At 40.8% G+C, this 4,554-nt stretch overlaps 1 pseudogene across 1 annotated transcript; it reads left to right on the forward strand.

Annotated features, from left to right (window-relative positions):
* Window positions 1–1,493: 1,493 nt before the first annotated feature.
* Window positions 1,494–2,098, forward strand: LOC100351404 (large ribosomal subunit protein uL3 pseudogene; annotated as a pseudogene). Its single transcript, XR_016231181.1, has one exon. The product of XR_016231181.1 is annotated as a large ribosomal subunit protein uL3 pseudogene (transcript).
* Window positions 2,099–4,554: the final 2,456 nt, after the last annotated feature.

Genomic DNA, 4,554 nt, shown 5'->3' on the forward strand with positions numbered 1-4,554 from the left:
TCATCTCCCCTGAAACACATTTCTTTCTTGATCTGGCATGTTGGTTGACATGACAGCACTTTCTCTTATTTCTTATTTTCCTTTCATTTACTGAGCACATATGATTCTTTTATAAACTTTCATTAATTTATTAGGGAGGGAAGGAAAGAGGGAGATGAATTGGGGCGAGGTAGGGAGAGGAGGAGAGGGAGGCACTGCTGCATCTGGTACAACCACATGTTCTTTTGGTTCTATCAAAACATAACTCAAACTCATTCTCCTTTCATCTCCATTTCCAAATTCTTAGCTCATGTCACCCAACTGAATTCTCTGCTTTCCTTTCTGTCCTTTTTTATTTTTATTTATTTTATTTAGATTTATTTATATATATGAAAGTCATAGTTACACAGAGATAGAGAAGGAGAGAAAGAGAGAGACTTCCACCCACTAGTTCACTCTCCAATTGGCTGCAACACCAGAGTTGCAACAATCTGAAGCCAGGATCCAGGAGCTTCTTCTGGGTCTCCCATATGGGTGCAGGGGTCTAAGGACTTGGACCATCTTATACTGCTTTCTCAGGCCACAGCAGAGAGCTGGATCAGAAGTGGAGCAGCCAGGACTTGAGCCAGCACCCATATGGGATGCTGACACTGCAGGTGGCAGCTTTAACCATTAAGCCACAGTGCCAGCCCCCTTTTTATCTTTTGCAGTCAGTTCTTTCATTGTTATTAAGATTAAGCATTTTAAAAATATATTTTGTGAATTTCTGACAAAAAGCCTGCTTAGTTAATGAAAAATGTAAGTCCCCTTTCTTAAATGACATTCTCTAATGACTTACTGATTGGATAACTTTGGGCTTTCCCTTGATTCTATATACTTCATCTCACATATAATATCCAGGATGAAATGATAGAGGAAAACTTGGTTACAAACAAAATAATTCTCATCGACAAACAAACAAAAGTGAAATTTGAAGAAGTACCCCAGAGGCATAGGCAGTCAAAGCAAAAATGAACAAATGGGATTACCTCAAATTGAGAAGCTTCTGTACAGCAAAAGAAACAGTCAGGAAAGCGAAGAGGCAACCGACAGAATGGGGGAAAGTGTTTGCAAACTATGAAACTGATAAAGGATTAATAACCAGAATCTACAAAGAGATCAGGAAACTCCACAATAACAAAATAAACAACCCAATTAAGAGATGGACAAATGACTTAAACAGACATTTTTCAAAAGAGGAAATCCAAATGGCCAAAAGACACATGAAAAAATGTTCAGGATCAGAAGTATAATTGACACTTTTAGAAACAATGACTTGAATAGCCCTTGTCCTGACTGTAGAGGGACAATTTTTTATTGTTATTTTTTATTTTGTATTTCCTTTTTTTTCTTTGTTTTCTTTCTTTCTTTTTCTTTTCTCTTCTTCATACTATATGCTGAACTGTTTACATAGCATAGAGATAATCATATAAATATAAGGTCAATTGAAAAAACATCCCAGTAAAAAATAATAGATGATCAACGTCACAGGCGTGACCAAGGGGAAGGGCTACAAAGGGGTCACCAGCCGCTGGCACACCAAGAAGCTGCCCCGCAAGACGCACCGAGGGCTGCCCAAGGTGGCCTGCATTGGGGCATGGCACCTGGCGCGCAAGGCCTTTTCTGTGGCATGGGCTAGGCAGAAAGGCTACCACCACCGCACGGAGATCAACAAGAAGATCTACAAGATCGGCCAGGGCTACCTGATCAAGGACGGCAAGCTGCTCAAGAACAACACCTCCACTGACTATGACCTGTCAGACAAGAGCATCAACCCCCTGGGTGGCTTCGTGCACTACAGGGAAGTAACCAACGACTTCGTCATGCTTAAAGGTTGCATGGTGGGCACCAAGAAGCAGGTGCTGACCCTGCGCAAGTCCCTGCTGGTGCAGACCAAGCGGTGGGCCCTGGAGAAGATCGACCTCAAGTTCATTGACACCACCTCCAAGTTCGGCCACTGCCGCTTCCAGACGGTGGAGGAGAAGAAGGCGTTCATGGGACCACTTAAGAAAGACAGGATCGCAAAGGAGGAAGGAGCCTGATGGGGCTTGGAGTGTGCTTCATTGCAATAAAGTGACTTTCCAGGAAAAAAACATAATAGGGGGAATAAGAGAGGGGGTAGGAAGTTGGTAACTGTAAGCTGTATAGTTCTACATACAGTCCTGCAGACTTACTTCTAAGGATACAGCCTAAAAACTTGTCATGGGACTCAATTCCATTAAAATCAGTGGTAAAAATGCCATCTTAATTGTGAAAGTAATCATATGAAATGTTAAACTCAACATATGGATAGGTTTAAGTGTAAAAGTGATCATATAAATAGCATCAAGTGCCTGGTAATAATAAGACAGAATAAAATAAAGGGAATATCCAATATGGGAAGCAGTCCACACAGCAGACTCCTAAAATGACATTCACTGTAAATAATACTCTGACCTCAGAATCAACCCTTAAGGCTTCCTGATATGGCTGAATGGCCTGTGAGAGTATTTCAGGCATGGAAAGCCAAGACTCTGTGGCAAAAAATTATCCTACATGGAGGATCTGTGTGAGACCTCAGTGGAAAAAAGGGGCCATCAAGGAAGGATGTACTTTTCTCTAAAGGGAGGCCAGAACTTCCACTTTGTGTATGTCTGTGTCCAAATATTGATGGAGTCTGTGGTCACAAAAGGCTTGCATAGCCTTGGCAGCCCATGGCAAGAACCTTGGGTGATCACTGACGTCATAAATAAGAGTGCTAATTGTTAAATGAACAACAGAAGTCACTGTGCACTTACTCCCCATGTAGGACCTCTGTCCTTAATGAGTTGTACTATGAGAATTAATTGTAAAACTTGGTCTTAAACTGTACTCTATATGTTGTGTGTGTGCATGTGTGTGTATGTGTGGGTACAAACTGTTGAAATCTGTACTTAATATAGAGTTGGTCCTCCATATATAAAGTTAAACTGAAAATGAACCATAATGAAGAAGGGGATGGGAGAGGGAGTAGGAGGTGGGATGGGAGTCAGGGTGGGAGGGTGGGTACGGGGGAAAGAACCACTATATTACTAAAATGTACCTATGGAAAATTAGCTTCTTTAAAATTAGTATTCATTAAATTAAATGTTTAAAAAGAAGTAAAAATTATTTAAGAATGTAGGGCATGATTAAAATTTGCTTGAAAAATAACTTTTTAAATTTTTTATTCATTTACTGAGAGACAGAAATGATGAGATAAGATAGAAAAGAGAGCAGATATTCACTAGTAGACTCTCCAAAGGTTCACAATAGCTAAGGCTAGGCCTAGAACTGAAGTGGGGAGCCAGGAACTCAATCTAGGTATCTAAGTGGGTGACAGGGACCCAACTACTTGGGCTATCGCTTGCCGCCTTCCATGGTCATCTTTAGCAGGAAGCCAGAGTTAGCCAACTTAGCCATTGAACCCAGGTACTCTGAGGTGAGAGGCAGTCATCCTAACCACTGTCTCAAATGCTAGGACAAAGACCCACCACCTTCACAGAATAAGTCATGATAATCCATGTTTTTAGGGAAGTTTGGTAACGAAATAACATGAAGTTATCTGCTACACAATCTGTAGCATTTTCTCTCCAGAGCTAATTATGAATAGAGAATTAGGTTAGATTAAATTGATATTTATGAGAAGAAAATTAGAAGTAAAAAGTTCATAATTATAGGTCTAGAAATAATATCAGAAATTATTTTTCCCAATGTGCTCACTCTTTCTCCTAGTAAGAGGATAATATATCTCGGATTTCTATCCCAACGACTGGTCTTAATAATGTATTAGAACAGATGTAATGTACATCATCAGAGAAGTTAACATAAGAGTCTGTATTTGTTTCTACCAACTAATTCTTTTGCTATTTTTCTTCAGTCATGAGACTATAACATGAAAAGCAATGGTTCCTAAACTGCAGATTAAAGACATCACAGAGAAGAATCATAATTGATCCAAGATAGTACTTCACTGACACATAACATTCATCAATATTATGCTGCTGATATTTTAAAGATGTGTGTTACTGTAAAAAGAATGAATATATGCTAGCGCAGCAGCTCACTAGGCTAATCCTCTGCCTGTGGCCCTGGCACCCCGGGTTCTAGACCCGGTTGGGGCACCGGATTCTGTCCCGGTTGCTCCTCTTCCAGTCTAGCTCTCTGCTGTGGCCCGGGAGTGCAGTGGAGGATGGCCCAGGTCCTTGGGCCCTGCACCTGCATGGGAGACCAGGAGGAAGCACCTGGCTCCTGGCTTCAGATCGGTGCAGCACACTGGCCACAACATGCTGGCTGTGGCGGCCACTTGCGGGGTGAACCAAAGGAACAAGGAAGATCTTTCTCTCTATTTCTCTCTCTCTCACTGTCTAACTCTGCCTGTCAAAAAAAAAAAAAAATGAATATAGGTTTTTTGGGGAATCCTTGCAATAGGCATTTGAATTCTGCCATTGTGTTGCATGATATTAACTGAGATGATAGATGATAGATAGGTAGATGACAGATAGATAGATAATATAATAATTAAGGATGAGGCTAAAC

This window comes from Oryctolagus cuniculus, chromosome 3 (assembly GCF_051225735.1).
Source record: "Oryctolagus cuniculus isolate XC-2025 breed Fujian yellow rabbit chromosome 3, ASM5122573v1, whole genome shotgun sequence".
Lineage (NCBI taxonomy): Eukaryota > Metazoa > Chordata > Mammalia > Lagomorpha > Leporidae > Oryctolagus > Oryctolagus cuniculus.